The 14,962-nt window shown below is 44.3% G+C and overlaps 2 long non-coding RNA genes across 2 annotated transcripts in view; both read left to right on the top strand.

Annotated features, from left to right (window-relative positions):
* LOC122551871 overlaps positions 1-3,025 on the top strand; it is a 12,188-nt gene extending 9,163 nt beyond the window's left edge. Inside the window, exon 4 of the long non-coding RNA XR_006312219.1 lies at positions 2,988-3,025. This is a non-coding gene — a long non-coding RNA (uncharacterized LOC122551871). The remainder of the gene's footprint in view (positions 1-2,987) is intronic.
* A 28-nt stretch (positions 3,026-3,053) lies between these two features.
* Positions 3,054-14,962, top strand: part of LOC122551872 — a 26,169-nt gene continuing 14,260 nt past the window's right edge. Inside the window, exon 1 of the long non-coding RNA XR_006312220.1 lies at positions 3,054-3,092. This is a non-coding gene — a long non-coding RNA (uncharacterized LOC122551872). The remainder of the gene's footprint in view (positions 3,093-14,962) is intronic.

Below are 14,962 nucleotides of genomic sequence, written 5' to 3'. Positions count from 1 at the left end.
TTCTACAAATACATTAAGGATAAAATAATAACCGGACAGAGAATAGGACCCCTTAAAGATCAACAAGACCATCTATGGAACAACAGGAGGTGGGAGAAATACTATGCTATTCTGTTCTAGAGAGTTTGGAGAAATAAATAGTGATAACTTGAAAAGTGTCTATATTACAGAGGAGGAAGTACTGGATGTCTTAAACAGTAGCAAGGTGGATAAATCCCTGGGACCTGATCAGGTCTATCCCAGAAACTTATGGAAAGCTAAGAAGGTGATGGCAGTGCCTCTCCATGAGGTATTTATATCATTGTTTGTGACAGATGAGGTGCTGCAAGATGGGTGCTATTATTTTGAAAAGGTGGTAAGGAAAGGCCAGGGAACAAGAGAACAGTTAACCTAACGTCAGTGGTAGGTAAGTTGTTGGAGGAGATTCTCAGGGACAGAATTTAGATGTATTTGGAAAGACGAGGATTGATTAGGGATAGTTAACATGGCTTTGTGTGTGGGAAATTCTCTCTCTCTAACTTGATTGAGATTTTTGGAAGATGTGACAAAGCTGATTGATGAAATCAGACTGTGGTCGTTGTCTATATGGAGACTGCACGATGTACCACAAAGCGGACTGTTTAGCAAGGTTACATAACATGAAATGTTGGGAGAACCATACATTTGGACACAAAACTCGCTTGAAGGTAGGAGGCATAGGGTGGTGATGGAGTGTTGCTTGTGAGCAGCCTGTGAGCAGCATTGTCCTGCAGGAATGGATTTTGGGTCCTTAAATAAATTACTTGGATGTGAATATATGAGATATGATCAGTGGGTTTACAGAAGACACCAAAATTGGAGGTGTAGTGGATAGTGAAGAAGGTTAGTTCAGAATGCAACAGGATCTTGACCAGATGGGCCATTGGACCGAGGAATGGCACACTGGGTTCAATTTAGACAAATTTAAGCTGTTGGATTTTGGAAAGGCAAATCAGAGCAGGACTTGTACACTTAATGGTAAAGTCCTTGGGAATGTTGCTGAACATAGAGACCATGGAGTGCAGGTTCATTCTTCCTTGAAAGTAGAGTCGCAGGTAGGCAGACTAGTGAAGGTGAGGTTTGGTATATTTATTGGTCAATGCATTGAGTACAGAAACTGGGATGTCAAATTGTGGTTAGACAGGACATTGATTAAGCCATTACAGGAATTATGTTTTAAGTTCGAAATTCCCTGTTCTGGAAAGGATGTTGTGATTCTTGAAAGTGTTCACACAAGATTTACTAGGGTTTGCTAGGGTTGGAGGATTTGGGTTACAGGGAGAGGCTGAATAGGCCGGGGTTAATTTCCCTGGAGAGTCAAAGGTGACTTCATGGAGATTTATAAAATCATGAAAGGCATGGATAAGGTGAACAGCCAGGGTCTTTTCCCCCCAGGTTAGGTGGGTTCAAAATAAGATCACATGGGCTTACTTTGAGTGGGCAAAGATTAAAAACGGTTCTAAGGGGCAAAGTCTTCAAGCTGTGTGTGGTGTATGTGTGGAATGAGCTGCCAGATGAAGTAGTGGAGGCTGATACAATTACAACATTTGAAAGGCATCTAATTGGGTACATGAATAGTAAGTGTTTCCAATGATACGGACCAATAGCTGGCAAATGGGGCTCCATTTGTTGAGGATTCCTAGTTGGCATGGACAAATTGGACCAAGGGTCTGTTTCTGTGCTGTACATCTCTATGACACTAATAAATGAAAATAAGATGTGTTCCTCTTTTGTGGAGAGCTAGCAGAAGCACAGATAAATGTCCTTGGAGCTGAGAAGGTTAATCAGTGACTTTGACCAGGTGCAAATTTGTTTCTAGGATATTTAATTTGCAGAGAGATGGGAATTGTTAACAATGTCACAATTTTAGTAACTATTTTCAGGTAATTGGCAAATGATATGTGAATATGTGAACATTATTTTATTCGGTAAGTTCCGAGCATCTGGAAAAGTCTGAATGGCAGCTGGACAGACTCAGCAGTTATTCATAAACAGATATGGAGTTTTACTTTTTAAGAGACGATTTTCGGGGCTATGGGCAAATGGGAAGGGAATTGGGACAGATTTGCAGCATCTCCAGAGGGAGAGAGTACAGCCCCAATGGCTGAATAGCCCCAGCCCCTGTAATCTGATACTGCCCATTGACTGTGAATGTTGAAGCTCATCCCAGGGCAGAGAGAGGGAGGATCCCAAACCTCACCTCACAATGGGCCCCGATGATTGATGTCAGCGCAGGCCAAGAGGGTGCAGAGAGCAGTACTGGAGGACCAGGTCGTACCAGTTTGTCCTCCAACCAATCTGAGTGAATGAGGTCATCCTCAAGGCTGGAACAAAAGAAAGGCACATATTGCAGAGATCTGAGAAACTGGAGGACATGAGATAGGGAGCGTTCTGTGGCTGGTGAGGAATTATATAAATAAGGAAGAGTTGTGAGGCTGGATGAGGTGACAGTGATCGGGAGAGTTGAGGATAGAGGAATTTAGAATTAGTGAGGATTAGAGTCATAATGTTATCCAGCAAGGAAACAGGTCCTGTGGTCCAACCCGTCCATGCCAACCATAATTACAAACTGAACTAATTGTACCTGCCTCCGCTTGGTCCACATCCATCCAAATATTTCCTATTTATGTACTTATTTGAATGTATTTTAAATATTGCAATTGTATTCACAGCTACCACTTCTTCTGGAAGTTTAGTTCACACGTCTTTTCTCAAACCTTTCTAATTACTTCTCAAAATTATTGCACCCGAGTTTTGAAACCCCCTCTCCCCCAGCTATTCAAATTATCTGCACTCTTTCTAATTTTATAAGCCTCCAATAAGGTCACCCCTCAACCTCGTGCACGCCAGTGAAAAAAATTGCCAGCCTACCCAGCCTCTCCTGAGAACACAATCCCTCCATTCATGGCAACATGCTGGTAAATCTCTTCTGAACCTGCTCCAATTTAATAATATCCTTCCTGTAACAGCACAACCAGAACTGGACAGAGTATTCCAGAAGAGGCCTCCCTAACGTCCTGTACAACCTCAACATAACGTCCCAACTCCTGTACTCAAAGGTCTGAACAATGAAGGTAAGTGTGCTAAGCACCTTCTTAACCATCCTGTCTTCATGTAACACAAACTTCAAACACGTGAAGCCGTCGGTGTCTTTGTTCTCATATCACTACTCACGACCCTACTTTTATTGAGTGTAAGTCCTACCCTCGTTTGTTTTGTCAGGATGTTATATTTTGCATTTATTCCAATCCAAAACTCCTTTGAGTATAAAGGCAGTAGGACTATAATTAAGAGGGAAACCAGGAGGCAAAAAAGGGACGTGAGATAGCTTTGCCGAATAGGGTTAAGGATAATCCGAAGGGTTTTTGTAAATACATGAGGAACAAAAGGCTAACTAGGGAGAAAATAGAGACCATCAAAGATCAGCAAGGCAGCCATTGTGTGGAGCTGCAGGTGATGGGCGAGATAGGAAACAAGTATTTTGCAGTCGTGTTTACTCTGGATAAATACATGGGAGATATAGAATGTGGGGAAATAAATGGTGACATCTTGCAAAATATCCATATTACAGAGGAGGAGGAGGTGCTCAATGAGTGGCTAAGGAGCTGGTGCAGGGGAAAAGGATTCACGTTTTTTGGATCGTTTTGATCTCCTCTGGAGTAGAGTTGACCTGCATAAGAAGGATGGATTGTATCTGAAATGGAAGGTGTCTAATATCTAGGCAGGGAAACTTTCTGGTGATACTCGGGAAGCCTTAAACCAGTGAGGGAGTGTGTGTAAACCCAAGAAGATAGTGAGCAAAGAGATATGTCTGAGGCTGGTACAGTTCAGAAGTCGAATAGTCAAGGCAGGCAAGGGCAAGGCACAGAATGAAGACGAACTGAGCAGTTGCACTGCATTTACTTCAATAGGAGAGGCCTGACAGGCAAGGCAGATGAGCTCAGGGTATGGTTTTGAATATGGCATTGGGATATTATAGCAATTAGAGGCATCACTCAGGGATGGATAGGACTGGCAGCTTAATGTTCCAGGGCATAGATACGATAGGAAGAATAGAAAGGGGGACAAGAGAGGAGGGGGAGTGGCATTTTTGATTCGGGATAGCATTTTGTTTTTGCTTAGGGAAGATATTCCTGGGAGTACGCCCAGTGAAGTTAATTAGATGGAACTGGGAAATAAGAAAGGGATGATCATCTTATTGGGGATTTCTGCAGGGATTTCGTCCGGGTGCTCTGGTCTCCTCCCACAGTCCAAAGATGTGCAGGTTGGGTGGATTATCCAGGCTGAATTGCCCACAGTGTTCAGGGATGTGCAGGTTGGCTGGCCTTGGGAAATGCAATGTTACAGGGGGAGATTAAGAGGCTCTCCGGGTCAGTATCAATGTGATGGGCTGAATGACCTGCTTCCACACTGTTGGGAGTCTCTGATAATTCTACTAGTTTTAAAATAGTTACAGAAAATAATAGACCAGCTGTAAACGTTAAGGTTTTGAATTGGATAAAGCCCAATTTTGATGGCACAAGGTAAGAACTTTCATCTGCCCCCTCAAGCCTGCTCTACCATTCAATAAGAACAGGCCTGAGCTTTTCATGGCGTCCGCTCCACTTTCCTGATCTCTCACCATAACCCTTAATTATTTTGTTGTTCACAAATCTACCTTTTGCCTTAAAGGCATTCAAGTTGATAACGTCAAATGCTGCACTCAGCAGGGAATTCCACAGATTCACAACCCTTTAGCTGAAGAAGCTCCTCAGCTAAATCTGCTCCCACTTATTTTGAGGTAATGCTCTTTAGTGGAAATAGCCTCCCTGTTTCTGTCTTATCTACTCCCTTCATAATTTTATTGTTTCCTATCCAACCTCCCATTCTTCTAAATTACAATGACTATAGAACCAGTTTTCTCAATCTCTGCACATACACCAACCCTCAACTCCTGACTCAAACTAGTGACCCTCCTCTGTAATCCCTCCAGTGTCAGTACATCCTAACTGAAGTAAGGAGAACAAACCTTTACACAATACCCCAGGTGTGGCCTCACCAGCACTCTGTACAGCTGCAGCATAACCATCCCTCTAGCAAGGAAGGACAATATTCCCTTCACTGCGTTAATTACCTACTGCACCTACAAACTAACTTCCTGTGATTCATGCACAAGGACACCCAGCTCCCTCTGTACAGCAGCATGGTGCATGTTTTCACCATTTTATCATCCAGTTTGCTGTTTGTTCGACCAAAATGGATGACCTCACATTTCCTAACATTGAACTCCATCTGCCAGATCCTTACCCAATCACGTAAGTGATCTGTATCCCTGTGCAGACTTACAGTGATCTCTGCACACATTGCTCTACCTCATCTTTGTATCAAATGTGACTTCTTCTGACACCGTACACTTGGGCCTCAACTCCAATCCATTTGTGTAAATTGCAAACAGTTGTAGTGCCAACACTAATCCAAACACTCATTTATCCCCATTCTTTATTTTTTGTTGGTTAACCGATTCTGTATCAATGATAATTACCCATAATGCTGTGCATCTTTTCCTTATTCAGCAGCCTTTTATGTGGCAACTTACCGAATGCCTTCTGGAAATCCAGGTACACCACATCCACCGAGTCCCCCTTGTCCAACGCACTCATCGTATCCTCAAATAATTCCAGTAAATGTGTTATATGTGACCTGCCTTTCATAAATCCATGCTTTGTCTGCTCAATGAGACAATTTCTACCCAGATATCTCACCACTACTTCCTTGAGAGATTCAAGCATTTTCTTCACTACAGAAGTGAAGCTAACGGGTCCTTTTTGAAAAATAGTGGCACCACATTTGCAGCTTCCAGTCTGTCAAAACCATCCCAGAATCCAACAAATTTTAGTGAATTATGACGAGGTCTATTTGTTATCCCCCCACCCCACCCTCCACCATCTCTTATAGTCCCTGGGATGCATTCCATCAAAGCCAGGAAACCTATCTACCTTTAGGCTGTTATCTTTCCCAACATTACCTCTTAACTGAGAATGATTGCGTATTTATCCTCATCTGCCATTGCCTCCATAGGCCTGCGACAATGAGAGTATATAGACAGTATGTTCCTGATAAGGCCAAGGGTGGTAGGTGGAAAGAGTGCTGCTTGACGAAAGAAATTGTGGGCCTGGTCCAGAAAATGAAGGAGGCATATGGCAGGTACAGAGAGCTGTGTTTGTGTGAATCCCTAGAGTAGTATAGGAGCAGGAGGAGTATACTCGAGGTAAACCAGGAGGGCAAAAAAGGGACATGAAATAGCTTTAGGAAATAGGTTTAAGGAAAATCCAAAGTGATTGTACAAATACACTAAGGACAAACGAGTAACCGGGCAGAGAATAGATACCCGCAAAACTCAAGGCTGTCTGTGGAACTGCAGGAGGTGAGAGCTATTCTGTAAGAGCGGAGAGGTTTTACAAACAAAATGTGCACATCGGAAAACACATATTTGAATGTCCCAGTCTCGTGTTTTCAGTCAACGGGGAATTGCCTCAGTGTGGCTGCAGTCATGAGTGCGTGCCGCCATCTTTATTCGGGGCAAGAATTCATTGGACACCTGCGGCGCCGCCAGCTTTGTAGGGGGCAAGGTGCAGCCAGGCACATGTGCAGCGTTTCTCTGGTACAGAGTCAATAGGCAGGATTTACACAGAGCACATTCAAACTCAGAGAAACGGATGTTTATTTCTGGATTTGTTTCGTCATTCATTTAAATGATTTGGTATCGTAAATGAGTTTGCAGATCATACAAAATTGGAGGTATTGTGGATAATGAAGAAGGTTACCTCAGATTACAATAAAATATTGATCAGATGGGGTTTAACTTAGATAAATGTGAGGTGTTGCATTTTGGAAAAGCAAATCAGGGCAGGACTTATACACTGAATGGCAAAGCCCTGCAGACGTTTGCGGAACAAAGAGAACTTGTACTGCAGGTTCATAGTCCTTGCAAGTCAAGTTGCAGGCAGATAGGATGATGAAGAAGGTGTTCAGTGTATTTTCCTTTATCGGTTCGAGCATTGAGTATAGGATGCGGGAGGTCGTGTTGCTGTACAGGACATTCGTTAGGCCACTTTTGGAATAGTGGGTGCAATTCTGGCCTGCCTCCTATCAGAAGGGTGATGTGAAACTAGAAAGGTTTCAAAAAAGACTTACAAGGATTTTGTTAGGGTTGGAGGATTTGAGCTACAGGGTGAGGCATAGAAGGCTGTGGCTGTTTTCCCTGGAGTGCCATCGGCTGAGAGGTGATGTTATGGAGGTTTATACAATCATGAGGGGCATGGACAGAGTAAATGAACCATGTGTTTTCCTTAGAGTGTTGGTGTCCAGAAGTAGAGGGCATTGCGTTAGGGTGAACGGAGAAAATTTCAAAGGGGCCGAAAGGACAACTCTTTCATGCAGTGGGTGGAATGAGCTGCCAGAGGAAGTGGTGGAGGCAAGTACAATTAAAACATGTTAAAGGCATCTAAATAGACACATGATGTAATTAGGAAGCATTTGCAGGGTTATGGGCCAAGTGCTGGCAAATAGGAATAGATTAAGTTCGGATACCTGGTTGGCATGGATGAGTTAGACGGAAGGGTCTGTGTCGGTGCTATACATCTCTATTACTGTGGGATCATAACAGCTTATACTGCTCTTCTTCATCTCTGGGCTCCCTCATGACCACTTTGTCAATATCTAGCTTCCTCAGTCTCGAACAATGGGTGTATTTTTGGTCTGTTTAGTATTTTACTATTACTGTTACTGACATTTTTGTAAATTGATTTTTCACTCTCGCCCAGCTGCTTATTAATTTTGTGTCTGGAAAATTTTTGACAGTCAAGAATTCTTTTTTCCAACAAGCAAGTGTATTTTGCTTCCATTTCTGACTATCAAATTCTGCACCATTTTCATTCCTGTAATCCATTTTGCACGCCCTGAAACATCAACTGTGTTTCTCCTTCCACAGATACCAGTGATTAATGCCAAATCCCTGTTGCCTGTGGAGAGGGTGATGTTTGACTTTCTTGTACAGCTGCAGTTTGTGTGGTGTAGGTGCTCCCACAATGTGGTTGGGTAAGAGACATTACAGAGTATTCATTACAGCAACAGTAAAGATATGAAGATAATGTCCAAATCAACAACAGTTTGTAGTTTTATTATCCTGCTTATAATTTCACAAAAATATTATTGGGAACTTTAGATATAAGGCCAGAGAAGGATGATATTAGGTCAGGTGACCAAAAGCATTGCCAAATAAGCAGGTTTTGAGGAATGTCTTAAAGGAGGAAAGCAGACCTGTGAGGTTTTGGCTGCGAATTTCAGACCTTGTTGCTTTGGCAACTGTAAAAGCAAACACACAGGTGAAGTAATGAGTAAGCAGATCATTGGGAGTCTCGAACAGAATGGTTTGTCGAGGTCTCAAAGTGTGTGTGCTGCAGGGAGCTAGGGATTATCACAACCAGGAATTAAATCAAGGGTGAGAATTTTAAATTGAAGGATGTGAGCCGGATGCTGGTAGGTGAGACTAGATTGGGTTGGGATATCTGGTCAGAATGGACAGGTTGGATTGAAGGGTCTGTTTCCATGCTGTTCATCGCTGTGGCTCTATGTTGTTGATTATGAATAGGAGCCTTTTGATGGATCAACAAGTTTTGGTACGAGAGAGTACTTGTGCAGCAGAGATTTAGTTTTTCTTGAGATTACAGGGAGGTTGAATGTGGGAAGCTGGCCAGGAGTATGTTTGGAAAATGAAGTCTGGAGATAACACAAGGTGGATGAGAGTATATGAGCTGAGACAAGGGTAGAATCAGCTAGAAATAGGGATCTTGGAGTGGGACTGGCCTGTCACCCTCACCTCACCTCTGGGATACAGCTGGTTGCCAGATTGTGAATCAGGGCGGTAACACCATCGGGAGCAGAGTGGCCCTGGTGGAGCCTAAAATGAGTGTCACTCAGCTGACTGTTGCTGAGCAGCTGCTGTTGGGTAGCCCTGTTGATGACATCTTCCATCACTTTACTGTTGATCGAGTGTAGACTGAGAGATGGAAATTGCCTGGATTGGATTTGCTCTGTGTTTTTGAGTTGAACCTCCCTGGGCAATGTTCCACGTTACCGGTAGATGCCAGTGCTGGAGCAGTACTTGGCTTGTTGGGCAGCAAGTTCTGGAGCCGAAGCCATCAGTATTATTGCCAGAATGTTGGCAGGGCCCGTATCCTTTGCACTACTTAACCATTTTTTGATGTTGTTAAAACTGAATCGAACTGGCTTAAAACTCACATCTGTGATGTTGGAAACCACTGGACAAGGCGGAGATGGATCGTCCCACTTTGCCCTTCTGGCTGCAGATTGCTGCAAATGCTGTCATCTTATCTGGTGCATGGATGTGTGAGGCCCCTCCATCTGTAAAGGTGGGGATTTCTGTGATGCTTCCTCCAGTGAGTTGTTTAATTGTCCATCACTATTCACAACTGGGTGTGGCAGAACTGCTGAGTTCCGATCTGTTCCATTGGTTGTGGGAACGTTTAGCTCTGTTGCTTGCTGCTGATGCTGTTTGAAATACAGATGGTCCCGTTTGGTAGCTTCACCAGGTTCGCACTTCATTTTTAGGTATGCCTGGTGCTGCCCTTGGCATGCCCTCCTTTACTGTCCATTGTGATGGGCGAGTGCCAGACTTACAAACGCATGAGATTACAGATTGTGCTGGAGTACAGTTCTGCTGCTGTTGATGTCCCACAATGCCTCATAGATACCCAGTTTGAGATCCTACAACTCTTCAAAATCTGTCCCCTTTAGAACGGTGATAGTGTCACTCCACACAATGGAGATTTTTCTCAAATTTAAGCCAAGAATTTGTCTCCAAAAGGAATGTGTGATGGTCGCTCTTACCGATACTGTCATGGCCAGATGTGTCTGCAACTGGTCAATTCATAACAATGAGATCAAGTAAGTTTTTCCCTCTTGTTAGTTCCCTCACCACGCACTGCAGACTCAGTTGAGCAGCTATGTCCTTTAGGACATGGGCAGCTCAGTCAGTGATCCTGTTGCAGAGCAAGTCTCGATTGTGGACATTGAAATCCTGTACCCAGAGTACGTTTGACACCATTTTACTTCCTCAGTGCTTCCTCCAATTGTTGTTCAACATGAAGGAGAAGTGATTAATTAGCCAAGGGAGGGCAATACGTGGTAATCAGCAGGAGCCATAAGATTTCCTGGTGTCCGGAGTCAAGGCTGAGTAATCCAAGGACAAATCCTCTTGTCTGTGCCACCATCTCTGCCTGGTTTGTCCTGCCGGTGGGACCGGACATATTCAGAGATTTCAGGAGAAAGTGAAGCCTGCAGATGCTGGAGATCAGAGTCAAGAGTCTGGTGCTGGAAAAGCACAGCAGGTCAGGCTGACGAAGGGCTTAGGCTCGAAACATCGATTCTCCTTCTCCTGGGATGCTGCCTGACCTGTTGCGCTTTTCCATCAACACAAACTTAATATCTTGGGATGTTGATGGTGGTGTCTGGTCATTGTCTGTAAGGGTTGATTTCATGAGTATGACTGTGTCGGGCTGTTCCTTGATTGGTCTGTGAGACATTTCTGCACATTTTGGCAACAAAATCCAGATGTTAGTCTGGAAGGCGTTGCACCATCAAGAGCGTTGATTCTGTGGTTGTATTTCCTGGTGCCTTCTTAGATGCCGAGTGGTCCATCCAGTTTCATTCTTTTGTTGAAACTTTGCAGTGACTAGCTTGCTGGGACACTGTCAGGTTGGCAGGATGTTTTTCGCCATTGACAATGGTTCCATGGAGATCAGGAGATTCCTAATTCCAGCTATTTTTTTCTTGAATTCAGATTCCACCATCTGCCAAGACGGGATTCGAACTTCAGTCGTTTGTCTTAATATTTTGGATAAAAGTTAAATACATTAGGTTTGTTCACTCACTTTAAATATCACTTACCCAGGCTTTGTTTCTTTGTAAAACACTGTCTATCATCCTGTCTCCTCCATCCTTCTCTGCAACAACAAGAGTTTGTAACACATGGAGTTTCTCTGTCACTAAGACTGAGATAATCTGATCTGCTGCATCCCTCCCTCCCACTAGCCCAGTGAGTCAAACTGCCTCACGTGGTGCTCCCGGTTTTTGTCCTAAACTTGCATCTTTCTCCAACCTCATGTCAAGCCTTATCAGAGCTCATCTTAACCTTTTCCCCCAATCTCACTAAACCATAAACTTTCTAACTCTCATTCCTCCTCCTCCTCATCATCAGTCTCCCTCACCGATTCATAGATATTGTTCCTTGTTCTGTCTTTTCTGGTTATGTCCTTCTCTCCCAAAATCCTGCTCCATCTCCACTCTCCCTTTCCTTTCTGAATTCCTTGCATTTAGTGTCCTTGGTCCCTTTTGGATTTTACGTACATACTACCAGGAGATGACATTGTGCAAAAGTACCATGTTGGGTTTCACATGTTCACTGGCTGTCCCTCTCCATCACTCCACTGTTACTCAGTTATCAAACTGCTTACCACATTCCCACTACTCGATTAGGTGCAGTTTCCTCCCATGAAACATTGTAGTGGTTAAACCCGTTGCCAGATAAATTCCTTTCCCTTACTGCTGAGCCCCTTCCTCTCACTGGGAACTATGCAGCAGAACTACACTCTTCACAGTATTGCAGTTATATCTGACGCGAAGCTGACCTTCTGATCAGACATCTACACAATCCCAAACACCAGGAATTCCAATCTCTTAAACATTGCTTGTCTCCTCCTCACCCCAGCTCCATTGCGACTGAAACCCCTTACCCGTGTCTGTGTTGCCTTAAACTTGACGAATCCAAAGCAGAACCCTTAATTCTTTGACTGGCTCAGAATTTGGTTTCAGGCTCCCCTCTCAGTATTTAGGTTTAGACACATCAGTACTCATTCTGTCAAACCCCTTAAGAATCTGGTGGTGCAGTCTGATTGTGGCTAGTGGAAATGGCAGAGGCTGATGTGTTGTATCTGGGTGGAAGCTAAGGACTTGGTGGGGGGGGGGGGTGTCCTATCCTCGTTGGAAGTGTGGGTTTCAAAGGCAGAGGTGCAGGACGTGGAGGAGATATAGTGGAAGGTATTGACCACATGGGAGGGGAAATTGCAGTCCTTGAAGTACGGTGCCATTTGGTATGTTCTGGCCTCACTGGAACACTGAAGTAAGCATGAGACAGAGGTGTTGGCCAGGGAACAGGCTCGTGTGTTAAAGTGGCAGGCAGCTGGAAGCTTGAGGTCTGTTTTTGCAGCAGAACGTAGATCATCTGTCGCTATTCCCGCCAAGGCAACTGAGATGCTGCCAGACACAAGTTCCTGTCCCCTCCATTAACAGCTATGAACCCTCCCAGCCAGATCATAATCCACTCCTTTGTCTTTCCAAAAGTTTCAGTCTCTCTCTGGTTTCTGTCCCTGCCTATTATTTACTGTTTAACCCCTATCTCCTGTATACAAAGATCTGCAGGTTAGTTTAATTGTCCAAGCTAAATTTCCCATAGTGTTCAGGGATGCGTAGGTTAGGTGCATTAGTCAGGAGAAATATACAGAAATAGGGTAGGGGAATGAGTCTGGGTGGGATACCCTTCGGAGGGACCTTTTGGACCGAATGGTCTGTTTCCATACTGTCAGGATCCTAATTTTCCCAGCTCCCATCGGTTCTGAGGCAGGGCCACTGGACAGATTTCTGTTCCCAGATGCTGCCAGACCTGCTGAGCTTTCCCAGCACCTTCTGTTTATTGTTCCTGATTGACACCATCCATACATCTTCCAGGTTTGATTCAGAAAAAGGGGGAGGATCCCACCACTGACCTCACAATGGGGTCCAGTTTCACTCCAGGCCTTTCAGAAATTCACATGGTCCCAATGGGAACAGCCAGTTTTTAAGTGATACCTGCAAAGTATTTGTTAATAGTTTTTAAAGTATTTTTCCTGAGGGCAGTTGAGAGTTAACCACATTGCTGTGGGTCTGGAGTCACATGTTGGCCAGACCAGGTGAGGATGACAGTTTCCTTCCCTGCAGGACATTAGTGAACCAGGTGGGTTTCTAACAATCGACAATAGTTTCATGGTCATCATCTCCTTTTCATTCTTGATTGTATTGAATTCCGATGCCGCCATCAGCCATGTTGGGATTCTATCCCTAATTCTCGGAACAATGCACATGTCACTCATCTGGCAGGAATACCATTAAGCTATTGCCTCCCTTTTTAGCAATGTTTAAAAGAAAGTTCCTTCATTCTACGTGTACAATGTGAGATAAAATACTACAACGTCGATATGTCAGCCTCTCCAAAAGGTCAATCAACAGAAATTTGTTTGGGGGGAAATATTTCACTTTTTTGGCGGGGGGGCTTATTGAACAAAAATGAATCCAAATAAAAATCTTATGCCACGGACATGTAAATTCTGAAGCCGGAGGGGGATTACAAAGACAGGGAGGATTGTGGGGCCAGAGGGAGATTGTTGTCCAAACATCACTGTGGTGTACATGGACTGCAGCATTTCAGGGAGGCGGTTAACCACCACTTTCTCCAAGACAAGTAAAGGTGGCCAAGAAATACTGGTCTGGGCAGCAAAGGCAACCTCCAGTGAATAAAGCCAAGCAGTGACCTCTCTGAGCTGACTTGCTATGAAGTTTAAAAACCTCTCTGGAAATGGAGTGGGCAGCGAAGAGAAACAGAGTCATTTCACAGCTGCCCTCAGAGAGACCTCACCCTTGGAAGTACTCCGAGCCGGGGATCAGCTCAGTGAGTTTCAGTCTCTTCAAATATCACTCTTAGTCGGTTTTATTTTATTCAATCTACAATAGTGAGTAAGGTGAGGATTTATTTTTAATGTCTTATGGTCTCTTGATTAAATGTTTAAGATATGAAACGTAAGCATTAAATTATTCTCGGGCAGTATGTTTCGAGCAGTAAGACTGTGCCTTTGTCTTGGTCTGTAGATTGTTAAGGCGGAGAGATGGCCTGTTGTAGAGTGGCGTGCTGTTCCTGTCGGATGTGGGAGATGAGGGAGAGGTTCAATGATCCTGATGATTGTCTGCAGGAAGTGTGATTGCTAATCCTATTGGATCGCATGGATTGGTGGAGGAGTGATTAAAGGCAGTGAGGAATTGACAGTAGCCGGGGGCTGTGATAGGTCGCAGTGTCAGGAATCAGGATACTGCAGACACAGTCAGGTCGATGGATTACCGCCAGGAAAGCTAGGAGGGGTAGGCAGGAACTGCAAGAGTCTCCTGTGGCTATCCCCATCTCGGACAAGTATACTGTTTTTGAAAATGTAGGTGGTAATAGACTTTCAGGGGAATGTAGCACTGACAGCCAAGTTACTGGTACTGAGACTGGCTTCTAACATAATGTGAAGTGTATCCAGTTCCACACGATCGATGGTGATAGGACACTCTCTAGTCAGGGGCACAGTCTGCCATTTCTGCAGCTGACAGTGAGACATCAGAATGGGGTGGTGCCTCCCTGGTGCCAGTGTCAAGGATGTCTCACAGAGGGAGAAGAATATTCTCAAAAGGGAAAATAACCAGTGGGAGGACATTATTCATTGGTACCAATGGCATAGGAAGGGGAAAGCATGGGGTCCCGACGAGCAGGGAGATTTGCTAGTGCCACTCGGGAGGCATTAAATCAGTGAGGGAGTCGGGGTAATCCTAAAGAGATAGTGAGAAAAGAGATGAGTCTGAGGCTGGTACTGTTCACCAGTCAGACTGTCAAGGCAGGCAAGACCAAGCCACAGAATTAGGTGCCATGGACCAGTTGCACTGCATTTATTTCAGTGCAAGAGACCTGACAGGTCAGGAAGGTGGGCTCAGGGTATGGTTTTGAACATGGCACTGGGATATTACAGCAATTACAGAGGCATCACTCAGGGATGGATCGGACTAGCAGCTTTATGGTCCAGGGTATAGATGCTATAGCAAGGAT

This window comes from Chiloscyllium plagiosum, chromosome 7, assembly GCF_004010195.1.
Source record: "Chiloscyllium plagiosum isolate BGI_BamShark_2017 chromosome 7, ASM401019v2, whole genome shotgun sequence".
In the NCBI taxonomy this organism is placed as follows: Eukaryota; Metazoa; Chordata; class Chondrichthyes; order Orectolobiformes; family Hemiscylliidae; genus Chiloscyllium; species Chiloscyllium plagiosum.
This window is presented reverse-complemented; position numbering and strand designations above follow the sequence as displayed.